Here is a 14,376-nt window from a genome sequence, read left to right on the forward strand (position 1 = left end):
AAGGTACCTGAGCACTGTGAGATTGAACTGGGTGTGGACATTAAGATTGGTGACAATTGTTTATGCATCAGACTGCCAAAAAGAAGGAATGATACTCCAATCATAGTGTGGTTTGTCGCAAGAAAGGTCAAATAAGCCCTTCTGTGTTCTAAATCAAAACTGAAAGATAAAAATATAGACGTTTTTAATTCTGAAGAAATTACTGTCGCTAGAAAGGGAACACTTATGCAACTGAAAAAAACCCTCGTCTGTTAAATGTTGTTACTCGTGATGGAAATTTATTTTTTTTTTATAAAAACACCCAAACTCAAAAACTGATAGTGAGATGTTTTTCGATCTACAAACTGTGTTTGGATGGGAACCGAAAATGATCAGAAATTTGTCAGAAAAAGTTGTTTTCAAGTGATTCTCTTAATTACCTGGAGCTCTGACAATGGCCTTTTTGCGTGCCTTCTTGTAAAATAAGGTGATGTAGTAGCTAATTCAGGGCCTAATATTACCTCACTAAATTTTTTGAATTTCACTGATAAATACCGTAAAAATTTGAGTTATGTGCATCCAAATTTTCAAAATAAAAGAAGCAAACGCAGTCAATTGAAAAGACTCGTCAATGACATGGGACCAATGTCATTCTTGGTATTCGGAAACCCGGCTACAAAACAACGACAACTAAAAATTCTCGAATGTTTTATTAACCTCTCATGAACTTTTCTGGTGTCATAGAAGCAAGGAAAATGTTAAGAAAACAGCAGACGGTGATATGTTTTTGTTCCTAGGATTTAAGCTCTCCGCGAACGACTTGATTTGATTTTATTTGACCAATCAAACTTTGATTCCTTTAGGATTGAGTGTCTTACTAATTTCTCAAAAAATCCTAAGATTAAAATGCTAATTAAAAAAGTTATAACCCCAATAAGTTCAAGCTAAGTTTCTGGAAAATTTGACTCTTTATATTGATAATTCAAAGTCAGTAGTTGACTCGACTACGATCATGGGTGATTTTAACATAAATTACTTAAATGATTGCGAAAAGAAAAATATTGATACGATAACTGTGCCTTAAGGACTCAACATTGCCAGTCCTGATGAAACAACCCGAGTACGTAAATCTACAAGCCCCCATTCGGTTTATATAAATCGTAAGCAGAATACACAAGCAAATACATTGTGTTTGATACTCTTACAAAACTGATCAATTCGCAGAATTTTATAATACCAACATAGCTCAGAGTGCTACAAAATCAAATTCAGTTTATAATTTTGACAAAAATAAATACAGAAATGAATGATTTTTGCAGAAAATTGTCAGAGCGCCCATTAACTCGAATTTTTTCCTGTAATTCTGTTTCTTAAATGTTTTTGTTTGTAAAACTAATTCTTTCTGCATTAGAGAAGCATGCTCCATACGTAAAAGCAAATATCGAAACAAAAGAGTTACTATAATAGAAAAGCAATGTTAGATAACGAGTGTAAGACAGAACTGAAACATTTCCAACAGTTTTATTAGTAATATAAAATTAATTCTGTCTAATTAGCTGGTCTTCCTATAGCATTTCGAAAAACCCATTGAGTAAAATGATAAGAACAAATCAATGTCTCAAAGTCATGTTTTAATGAAATAAACTCACTGAATTCTCCTTGGTAAATAAATAATAAATTGAGATGCTCGGAAAGTGCATCAGCAGTTATTAAAATGAAAAACTCACTAGGAGATTTTTGGTCAACAAAAAAGGCATTGTAGATCATTTTAACATAATTTTTTTAAATCTAGGTAGAATAAGCAGAATACACAAATTGATAGTATTCTATTAATTTAAAAGAAATGTCAGCTGAGATTTCTTTGTCATAGAAGCAAAGTAAATGTTAAGAAAACAGCAGACGGTGATATGTTTTTGTTCCCAGGATTTAAGCTCGCCGCGAACGACTTGATTTGATTTTCTTTGACAAATCAAACTTTGATTCCTTTGGGATTGAGTGTCTTACTAATTTCTCAAAAAATCCTAAGATTAAAATGCTAATTAAAAAAAGTTATAACCCCAATAAGTTCAAGCTAAGTTTCTGGAAGATTTGGCTCTTTCTATTGATAATTCAATATCAATAGTTGACTCGACTAAGATTAAAAAGCTAAAATCCTAAGATTGATAGAGTGAATTCTATGAGAAAATTTTCCATAAACAAAAAATTGCAGATCTAAATTATTTATTCTTCTCGACAAAAGATGCAGCTCTCTACTTTACTGAATCAATAAGGAATGAAATTGCAGATAAAAGAAAATAAAGCTTGCTGATCTACTAGATCAATCAAAGTCCTTCGATTCAATATTCCTCAAAATTTTATTGAGTAAGTTAAAAACACTCAACTTTTCATTATCTTCACTGAAGGTTTTTAGAAAATTATTACAAAAAAGGTGTAAAACTTAAAGAAACAAATTTTGACTGGATAGAACTTAAACAAAGAATACCGCAAAGTTTGCTCTCGGACCTCCAATATACAATTTTTATGTTAAGAATATATGAATGCGCCAATTAGATCAACTAAAATAGTTTAATATGCAGACGATTGTCTCGATTTTTGTAGTGACATAAAGTCTGCAGCAGCTCTATGTATTTGCAGAAAAGCTTGACTTCCCTCGAAGATCTTTTTGAAACCACATTTTGCATCTAATTGCACTGAAAACCTAAGTCAAAAATATTTCTCAGAAAAATGAGGAACGAGCTTGCAAATATATTAGCATCGGAAACACATTGGCCACAAAAAAAAACGAATGTAAGTATCTGGGCATGAAGTTAGACAAACACCTGACTTTACAAAGGCAGTTTAAAATTATTTTGAGAAACATGGCTGCAGCTTGGATTTGGATTTTTCATCTCTTTTTATGCAACATTTGTCCAATTCTTTATTATTATCTTTCAAAAAGAGATGATATGCGCATTAAAACAAGCATTTTTTCGTTCGAAACTCAAGTCTAAAGACCTCAGACTAAGCAAAGTTAAAGTAAGTGTCAGAAAGACTTTTAAACACAATGCAATATGTCATTTGTTTCAGTACGTCAAAAACGAAAGAGAACTTATTAAACATGACCTGTTCTTACCGACAGCCAATTTTCAATTTAATTTGAGGTCTAACATCAGTGTCTTTCTATGTGACTTCTGTTAGCTGGAACTCACTACCGTCACATATTCGGGACATTAGTTTAAGTCAATTTCTTTTCAAAAGTAGACTGAAAAAACGTTTTTTCAAGATTCAACTAAAATCAAATGTCGAAATAAGCAATGCTCATATTTGGCAGGATTTCCGTAATTAGTAACCCATCAACTCAATTGTCTACACAAACTTAGCGCTGCCACATTAATTTTTTACGTTCTACAAAGTATACTTTTTATAAGTTACACTAATTTGTATATTAAGCGTTATGCTTTCTCTAAACATTAATTGCAGTGTCCTTCTCTCTCTCTTTCTCTCTTGTTTTGGTTCGGTAAAACATAATACTAAACTAAAACAAAACCATTTAAACAAAAAAAATATGACAAGTTAAACCTCTCCGACATTTTGCCATCGAGCACTTTTACTATCATGTATTTTTTAACTGCTATGGGTTTCGTTTTTTCAAATTGTTGCTTCTCAAAGCGGTAAACTGATAGCTTTGAGCTTGTTCTAGATCTCATTTCCAACCAGCATTCTTTATAATTTGTACGGTTACATAGCAGTATTTAGACAACGGCGTATTCAGACACGTCAGTATTTCGCCAAATACTGTTTTAACCAATCAGAATCGAGACAAGGAAGAAATTATTAAATAATAATTATTTATTTTGGATTATTTGTGTCTTATCTCGATTCTGATTGGTTCATAGATCATTTGTCTGAAAACGCGGTTGCCTTAAAACAGTCTGCACTCCAGTTTGTACCTACTGTCAATTTGTGACACTCGACGAGAATGTACGAGAATGCAATTTTGCAATCGAATTTTTATTGGAACTTCTAGTCGGGAAGATTGATGGTTTTAATAAATTAGCGACGTTTTTTGAACGATTGGACAACTTTTAACTGACATGCTGATTTTTAAAATTTCGATTTGGACGTGAAAGGACACGTTACCTTTTTTATTTCACACACACAAAAACAGAATTCAAGAGAGAACAACAATAGTCCCCGTGAAAAACAACAACCAAAAAACGACAGCAGATTGGAATTGTAGATTATCAGGAACCGTTCCGAGTTGTAACGATTGTGCCGCTACAATCGTTACAGAGCAGTTCACAAGAACCAGGAAGGGTGTTGGGACGACGTGTCCAGCCTTCCGGAAATAAATAAGGATTCTTTTTCCCCGGATTCAAAAATCCGGAGGGGTCTCGGGATTGGGACTCAAACTGTTTTACATAAACTTTCAGCTTCCTGGTCATGCCCTGAGTTGAATTTAAAAACATCTAGATTCATTTTCAGATAATAAGAAGGTAGGAGTTGAGGGAAAGAGTTGATCCATCTTCGATGGAGATGATGCTTTTTATCTACTGAGCAAAAACAATAGTAATATAATGAATAGTAATAGCCCTGTTTTTAGGAGTGACCTCGTGGTCTGGGGATACTGAGACCTAGCCATGAGCTCCCTTTTTTGCATATAATTAAGATAATTTGAGCGTTCTGGTCGAAGCCGGAAAGCAGTAACGTTTTGTCGACCCGATGTTAGGAAAACCACCATTTTCAGAGACGGTTAAAAGCATGTAGAGCTTTGTTTAGACGCTAGTGTGACATTCGGCCAGAATGTGAAAAATGCAATCTCTGCAGAATTCGAATTTTTAGCAGCGAGCCTTCCGGATTGGTGATTATTAAGAATTAAGAACGTTATTGGAACGATTGGCCAAACAGTGAGGGCTAGAATATTCTGGTATTTTAAAATTTTAAAAATTCGAAGTGATGACGTAACATTTCTGAGAAACGTCAGAAACGGCCATTTTGGCAAAGAAGAAAAAGAAAAGCACAAGAACAACATTAGCTGCGCTAACAACAACTACGGAATTGAGATTGAAAAACGACAGCGAGTTACAGAGTAACAGAGAACACTCCGAGTTGCAACTATTGTACTGCTTCAATAGTTGCAGGGCCGTTGCAGACAACGGTGAAGGGTGAAAGACGGCCTTCCGGATTAAGGGGAAATCAGGATTAACGAGCTTGATCCAGCGGATTCATCAATCCGGAAGGGTAAAGGAACTGAAACTTTTATCCTGTTACGTAAACTTTTAGCTTCCTGTCATGTCCTGACTTGAATTTAATTGATATCTAGATTCATTTTGATAAAGATGAGAAGCTAGGAGTTGGGGCAAAGGGTTGATCCATCTTCGATGGAGATGATGATTTTTATCTACTGAACAAAAACAATAGTAATATAATAAGTAGTAGCCCTGTTTTTAGGAGTGACCTCGTGGTCTGGGGATACTGAGACCCAGCCATGAGCTCACTATATCTGAATGTAATCTAGTTAATTTTGAGTGTTTTGACCGAAGCCGAAAGCAGTAACGTTTTTGTCGACCCGATGTTAGAAAGACCACCGAAAAGTACTGGCTTGGTAGAGACGGTGAAAAGCATGCAAAGCTCTGTTTAGACGCTAGCCAGTCGTCTTAAGACTTAGTTTTGTCTTCCGTCGATATGTATCTTCCGGGCGAATGTTACATAGATGTTTTTATGGCGCTCCTGGGTGTTATTCTTTTTAACATCATGACCGGCGGAACCGTTAACGAGCACTCCGCGCCGAGCGGATGCTCACATTAACGCCCTTAATAGGCCTAAACCGCCGGGGCGGAAAGGTGGTTCGGAACGCGGAAGCCTTCCGGATTACCGTGAATAGTTTTTTAACCTAGTTAAGACCGAAAATTCACGAACCAGGAAGGGTGGGGGGATTCGGGGTCCCGTCATTTCCTGAATGGTCCGTGACCAAAAACACTTAAATATATATATAAAACCAAACAAAAAGTAGTATAATACCCAAGAAAAACAAAAAACATAAAAAAATAACCGAAAAAACCAAAAACAGTAAAAAAGTAAAAAATCAGTAGAAATCATCCCCCCAGACAAGATGTGATCCGACCCCCCCGTTTGTTGTTGATAGATATATTGTTGTTACAGGCATTTATATCAGTCAGGATCGTTACGATCAGTTTTGTAGCCCGTTTGTGAGGCTTGTACTGTAGGGTTTTTTAAGCATTTAAGCACGTTAATGATAAATTGCGCCTAATCCGGAAGGGTCAGCTGATTTGCGCTGAATTCGGAGGGGTCTTGTGAGAAGACTGATCCGGCAAGCAGTACAAGGAGCAACAGGAAGGGGCTCAACGACAACAACAATCGACTGTTGGGTATCGTTAACAAGTTTTGTATCCCTTTTGGTACATAAAGTAAGATAGTAATCAGTGGGGGGCTCGACAGTGCTGCACTGTAGTGACCCTTCACCGAACTGCGAATATCCGAGTTAAGCACCTTAATTCGGATATTGAACAAACCCGGAGGGGTATAGTATTACTATTATTATTACTTATAGAGCCTATATTAATAGTCTTATATCGTTTTTCAGTGAAAAACAACGAAAACAGACCGGTTTTTAGGGTCAAAATAGCGATATTTTGATCCCCCCACAAGTCGCGATTTTTGAGATATCGATAATTTTCGAAACGGAAAAAAGCGCTAAAGTAGTGTGTTACATCGTAATTGCACTACCATAATAGATAGAACCGGTTGATTTTAGTTCGGAAGTGGTTGGATCTTTTTTGGAACCAAAAAAAACCGAATTTTCGTGATTTTTGAGAAACCGAAACACTAAAAATTCAGAAAATTTTTTGAAATTTTTGAGTTAGAACAGTAAAAATAGTTGTTCGGACAACGTCCACTAGTGAATCTACAAGTTTTAAAATCCGCTACCCGAAAGCCTTCCCGGTTGCAGAGAAATCGAACTTAACGAGTTTGATTTGGTGGATTCGTCAATCCGGAGGGGTACAGGTAGCATAGTTTTTCGCAAAATTTTTCAGCAAAAGCGTTTTAGATCGGGTCTTTTGCATTGAACTAGAAGAGTATAGGGCTTCTGAGCTCGGATCAATAATTTCTAGGTCGAAAGGACCTGATTTGCGGAAAAAGTTAGGCGGAACCTATAAGAGAAAAAAATTTTTGAGTTTAGAAAAAAGACGTTTTGGTTAATAACTTTGGAACTACTGGGCATATCGAGTTGATCTTGGTACCAATAGATCAGAAATTAGCTGAGCTTACTGATAGGGACAAAAGTTTTTCGGAAAAGTAAGCGTGAAAATTTTTTGAGGTTGTTTTTAGCAAATTCCTCAGTTTGGAAGGGTACACCCTTCACGTTTTACAAAAAATTTTTAGAAAAGCCCTTATAACCCTACCAAAAGGTAATAGCGGTTGAATAAAGTAACTTTAGGCTGTGCTAGACGAAAAGGGAAGGCTAAAGGCTCAGCAAAACCTTAATCGAGCCGAAGTTAGGCGAGCGACAAGACCCTTCACCGCTGAACTTCAATCCGGAAGGGTCTAGGAAAGTAGCACATACCCTTCCTAGTTAATTGAAAGAGCAAAATTGCATCGGAGAACGTATCCGGAGGGGTATAGGTTGAAAGAAGGAAATCTCCGAAAAGCTACTTTTCCCAATCCGGAAGGGTCAAATTTTTTTTTCAAGTTAAGAGTGTTCCGAATCCGGAGGGGTCTTATAGTTGCTAATTCGGAGGGGTCCAAATCCGGAGGGGTCTTATATTAACTAACTCAGAGGGGTCCCAATCCGGAGGGGTCTATATTCTGCCAGTCCGGAAGTGTCCTATTTGTGTCAATCCGGAGGGGTATTATTTTATTAAAGAACTTAGGTAGACGAAAGAAAGACTAAAAAGTGAGAGGTATTAGGTTATTAGCACACAGGCTAGCTATCAGTGACTGCACTGGTAACTTGCCTTTCAATAAGAACCAGACCAAAACAAAACAGATCCGAACTCGGATATTCCCGACACTAAGTCTACATTAAAAAGAGCGTGATTCATTGGTGTGGATTGTAACATAATACATTTTTGGGAAAAGTGACTGCCCTCAATTGTATACACAAACTTAGCGCTGCCACATTAATTTTTTACGTTCTACAAAGTATACTTTTTATAAGTTACACTAATTTGTATATTAAGCGTTATGCTTTCTCTAAACATTAATTGCAGTGTCCTTCTCTCTCTCTTTCTCTCTTGTTTTGGTTCGGTAAAACATAATACTAAACTAAAACAAAACCATTTAAACAAAAAAAATATGACAAGTTAAACCTCTCCGACATTTTGCCATCGAGCACTTTTACTATCATGTATTTTTTAACTGCTATGGGTTTCGTTTTTTCAAATTGTTGCTTCTCAAAGCGGTAAACTGATAGCTTTGAGCTTGTTCTAGATCTCATTTCCAACCAGCATTCTTTATAATTTGTACGGTTACATAGCAGTATTTAGACAACGGCGTATTCAGACACGTCAGTATTTCGCCAAATACTGTTTTAACCAATCAGAATCGAGACAAGGAAGAAATTATTAAATAATAATTATTTATTTTGGATTATTTGTGTCTTATCTCGATTCTGATTGGTTCATAGATCATTTGTCTGAAAACGCGGTTGCCTTAAAACAGTCTGCACTCCAGTTTGTACCTACTGTCAATTTGTGACACTCGACCAGAATGTACGAGAATGCAATTTTGCAATCGAATTTTTATTGGAACATCTAGTCGGGAAGATTGATGGTTTTAATAAATTAGCGACGTTTTTTGAACGATTGGACAACTTTTAACTGACATGCTGATTTTTAAAATTTCGATTTGGACGTGAAAGGACACGTTACCTGTTTTATTTCACACACACAAAAACAGAATTCAAGAGAGAACAACAATAGTCCCCGTGAAAAACAACAACCAAAAAACGACAGCAGATTGGAATTGTAGATTATCAGGAACCATTCCGAGTTGTAACGATTGTGCCGCTACAATCGTTACAGAGCAGTTCACAAGAACCAGGAAGGGTGTTGGGACGACGTGTCCAGCCTTCCGGAAATAAATAAGGATTCTTTTTCCCCGGATTCAAAAATCCGGAGGGGTCTCGGGATTGGGACTCAAACTGTTTTACATAAACTTTCAGCTTCCTGGTCATGCCCTGAGTTGAATTTAAAAACATCTAGATTCATTTTCAGATAATAAGAAGGTAGGAGTTGAGGGAAAGAGTTGATCCATCTTCGATGGAGATGATGCTTTTTATCTACTGAGCAAAAACAATAGTAATATAATGAATAGTAATAGCCCTGTTTTTAGGAGTGACCTCGTGGTCTGGGGATACTGAGACCTAGCCATGAGCTCCCTTTTTTGCATATAATTAAGATAATTTGAGCGTTCTGGTCGAAGCCGGAAAGCAGTAACGTTTTGTCGACCCGATGTTAGGAAAACCACCATTTTCAGAGACGGTTAAAAGCATGTAGAGCTTTGTTTAGACGCTAGTGTGACATTCGGCCAGAATGTGAAAAATGCAATCTCTGCAGAATTCGAATTTTTAGCAGCGAGCCTTCCGGATTGGTGATTATTAAGAATTAAGAACGTTATTGGAACGATTGGCCAAACAGTGAGGGCTAGAATATTCTGGTATTTTAAAATTTTAAAAATTCGAAGTGATGACGTAACATTTCTGAGAAACGTCAGAAACGGCCATTTTGGCAAAGAAGAAAAAGAAAAGCACAAGAACAACATTAGCTGCGCTAACAACAACTACGGAATTGAGATTGAAAAACGACAGCGAGTTACAGAGTAACAGAGAACACTCCGAGTTGCAACTATTGTACTGCTTCAATAGTTGCAGGGCCGTTGCAGACAACGGTGAAGGGTGAAAGACGGCCTTCCGGATTAAGGGGAAATCAGGATTAACGAGCTTGATCCAGCGGATTCATCAATCCGGAAGGGTAAAGGAACTGAAACTTTTATCCTGTTACGTAAACTTTTAGCTTCCTGTCATGTCCTGACTTGAATTTAATTGATATCTAGATTCATTTTGATAAAGATGAGAAGCTAGGAGTTGGGGCAAAGGGTTGATCCATCTTCGATGGAGATGATGATTTTTATCTACTGAACAAAAACAATAGTAATATAATAAGTAGTAGCCCTGTTTTTAGGAGTGACCTCGTGGTCTGGGGATACTGAGACCCAGCCATGAGCTCACTATATCTGAATGTAATCTAGTTAATTTTGAGTGTTTTGACCGAAGCCGAAAGCAGTAACGTTTTTGTCGACCCGATGTTAGAAAGACCACCGAAAAGTACTGGCTTGGTAGAGACGGTGAAAAGCATGCAAAGCTCTGTTTAGACGCTAGCCAGTCGTCTTAAGACTTAGTTTTGTCTTCCGTCGATATGTATCTTCCGGGCGAATGTTACATAGATGTTTTTATGGCGCTCCTGGGTGTTATTCTTTTTAACATCATGACCGGCGGAACCGTTAACGAGCACTCCGCGCCGAGCGGATGCTCACATTAACGCCCTTAATAGGCCTAAACCGCCGGGGCGGAAAGGTGGTTCGGAACGCGGAAGCCTTCCGGATTACCGTGAATAGTTTTTTAACCTAGTTAAGACCGAAAATTCACGAACCAGGAAGGGTGGGGGGATTCGGGGTCCCGTCATTTCCTGAATGGTCCGTGACCAAAAACACTTAAATATATATATAAAACCAAACAAAAAGTAGTATAGTACCCAAGAAAAACAAAAAACATAAAAAAATAACCGAAAAAACCAAAAACAGTAAAAAAGTAAAAAATCAGTAGAAATCATCCCCCCAGACAAGATGTGATCCGACCCCCCCGTTTGTTGTTGATAGATATATTGTTGTTACAGGCATTTATATCAGTCAGGATCGTTACGATCAGTTTTGTAGCCCGTTTGTGAGGCTTGTACTGTAGGGTTTTTTAAGCATTTAAGCACGTTAATGATAAATTGCGCCTAATCCGGAAGGGTCAGCTGATTTGCGCTGAATTCGGAGGGGTCTTGTGAGAAGACTGATCCGGCAAGCAGTACAAGGAGCAACAGGAAGGGGCTCAACGACAACAACAATCGACTGTTGGGTATCGTTAACAAGTTTTGTATCCCTTTTGGTACATAAAGTAAGATAGTAATCAGTGGGGGGCTCGACAGTGCTGCACTGTAGTGACCCTTCACCGAACTGCGAATATCCGAGTTAAGCACCTTAATTCGGATATTGAACAAACCCGGAGGGGTATATTATTACTATTATTATTACTTATAGAGCCTATATTAATAGTCTTATATCGTTTTTCAGTGAAAAACAACGAAAACAGACCGGTTTTTAGGGTCAAAATAGCGATATTTTGATCCCCCCACAAGTCGCGATTTTTGAGATATCGATAATTTTCGAAACGGAAAAAAGCGCTAAAGTAGTGTGTTACATCGTAATTGCACTACCATAATAGATAGAACCGGTTGATTTTAGTTCGGAAGTGGTTGGATCTTTTTTGGAACCAAAAAAAACCGAATTTTCGTGATTTTTGAGAAACCGAAACACTAAAAATTCAGAAAATTTTTTGAAATTTTTGAGTTAGAACAGTAAAAATAGTTGTTCGGACAACGTCCACTAGTGAATCTACAAGTTTTAAAATCCGCTACCCGAAAGCCTTCCCGGTTGCAGAGAAATCGAACTTAACGAGTTTGATTTGGTGGATTCGTCAATCCGGAGGGGTACAGGTAGCATAGTTTTTCGCAAAATTTTTCAGCAAAAGCGTTTTAGATCGGGTCTTTTGCATTGAACTAGAAGAGTATAGGGCTTCTGAGCTCGGATCAATAATTTCTAGGTCGAAAGGACCTGATTTGCGGAAAAAGTTAGGCGGAACCTATAAGAGAAAAAAATTTTTGAGTTTAGAAAAAAGACGTTTTGGTTAATAACTTTGGAACTACTGGGCATATTGAGTTGATCTTGGTACCAATAGATCAGAAATTAGCTGAGCTTACTGATAGGGACAAAAGTTTTTCGGAAAAGTAAGCGTGAAAATTTTTTGAGGTTGTTTTTAGCAAATTCCTCAGTTTGGAAGGGTACACCCTTCACGTTTTACAAAAAATTTTTAGAAAAGCCCTTATAACCCTACCAAAAGGTAATAGCGGTTGAATAAAGTAACTTTAGGCTGTGCTAGACGAAAAGGGAAGGCTAAAGGCTCAGCAAAACCTTAATCGAGCCGAAGTTAGGCGAGCGACAAGACCCTTCACCGCTGAACTTCAATCCGGAAGGGTCTAGGAAAGTAGCACATACCCTTCCTAGTTAATTGAAAGAGCAAAATTGCATCGGAGAACGTATCCGGAGGGGTATAGGTTGAAAGAAGGAAATCTCCGAAAAGCTACTTTTCCCAATCCGGAAGGGTCAAATTTTTTTTTCAAGTTAAGAGGGTTCCGAATCCGGAGGGGTCTTATAGTTGCTAATTCGGAGGGGTCCAAATCCGGAGGGGTCTTATATTAACTAACTCAGAGGGGTCCCAATCCGGAGGGGTCTATATTCTGCCAGTCCGGAAGGGTCCTATTTGTGTCAATCCGGAGGGGTATTATTTTATTAAAGAACTTAGGTAGACGAAAGAAAGACTAAAAAGTGAGAGGTATTAGGTTATTAGCACACAGGCTAGCTATCAGTGACTGCACTGGTAACTTGCCTTTCAATAAGAACCAGACCAAAACAAAACAGATCCGAACTCGGATATTCCCGACACTAAGTCTACATTAAAAAGAGCGTGATTCATTGGTGTGGATTGTAACATAATAAATTTTTGGGAAAAGTGACTGCCCTGAGGATTTTAGTAGGTCTAGCTCGGGCAGTCCGAAGGCAGATAGGTAACACAGTACTCGGTGGGTGCAATAGCCGCCCACTTGAGAAAATTACTGCCTTCAAAGTTTTGTCTGTTTGGTGCAACACTGAGCAGGGAAAGCTTTTTCTTTAAAAGACAGGTTCGACTATTGTACTGCGACCGACTAAGAGTACATCACACATACGGTTTTTTTACATAGTTTGACACTAAATATATATATTTTGTTTTTTTTTTGGATTTTAAATCAACATAAACTGTGCTTGATTGGGTATTGAGTACACTATCTTTTAAATTGACTGATAACATCATATTGTGCTAGTTTTCAAATCTTACCACCGATAATCGGTTAGTGTGAATAAATTTTATACAAACTGTACTCTGATAACATACAGGGATTCGTGGTCACTATTTAATAGAATCTTGTGAAAATTATTGTGTTGTGTCATTATTATTGTTAACAAAACTATAAGTTATCTAGCAATCGGGTTAAGTATAGGCATTAATAAGTGACAAATAGAGAATGAGTCTAGACAAGTCAAGGATACCAAAACGAGGTAATAGCTCTAGCAAATTCATACCTGAAAAGCAAAGAAAAACGATGACCGATCCTTTTGTGGATTGGATCAAGCGATCCCGGTCCGATAGAGGGGAGACGGTTTCAGGCAGAATGGTTGAAACGAGGAGTCAGAAGACCTCAGAAGAGCGAAAAGAACTGTTAGAAGTGGAGGTCAATACGGACCATACCATGAACGACAACCAGGAAGTAAATGGACTGGAAGGGAGAGGCAGAAGGCTGGCGAGTGAATCTACTCCGGTAGAACAAGGCCATGATTTTGCCACTTCCACCGGGACATTGGATATAAGACCTGTATTTTTCCACATCGATTAATGTACAAATTACATCCCGCTTTTTCCGTGTAATAACCCCGAATCGATATCTTCCCAATGTTAAAAGTTTTTCCACTACTGGTAACTTTCGCTGCTAAATGACAAAAGATATCAACTTTTTCATATTCATGCTATCTATTTTTTTCTGTATTACATCTTTAGCGATTAATCCGTCAAAGTTTTCTAATGAACTTAACAGTGCCTTAATAGATATGAAAAACACCGAGCGATGATTCGTTTTATTTACGAGTGACACTGAGCAGGGTGACACTGACAAGACGTCAAGACAGAGAGTCAAGGTCCGGATCTCGACCAGCACGAAGCTACCTGGGACCGACAGGGTTACACCGCCACTAGTGACGCCACTCGTGGATAATGGGGCAGCACTAGAAGAAGCTTTAAACAACATAGTGGACAGTTTAGGAGAACAAAACAAGCAGATGTCAATAAGGATGAGCGAACTAGAAAGAGCAGTTCACATTGAAAGAGAAAGTCTGCGGGAAGAAATAAACCGCAATAGAAAGGAAGTTGGCAGGAGCGAAAAACGCTTGAAAGAAAGAACGGACGAGCATATGGCGAAGAACTTGTCAAGAATGACCAGAGAGGCGGAACAGCGAGAGTTACGCTTAAGAGACGACATGGAGAGGTTA

Source organism: Symsagittifera roscoffensis, chromosome 1 (assembly GCF_963678635.1).
Source record: "Symsagittifera roscoffensis chromosome 1, txSymRosc1.1, whole genome shotgun sequence".
NCBI lineage: Eukaryota > Metazoa > Xenacoelomorpha > Acoela > Convolutidae > Symsagittifera > Symsagittifera roscoffensis.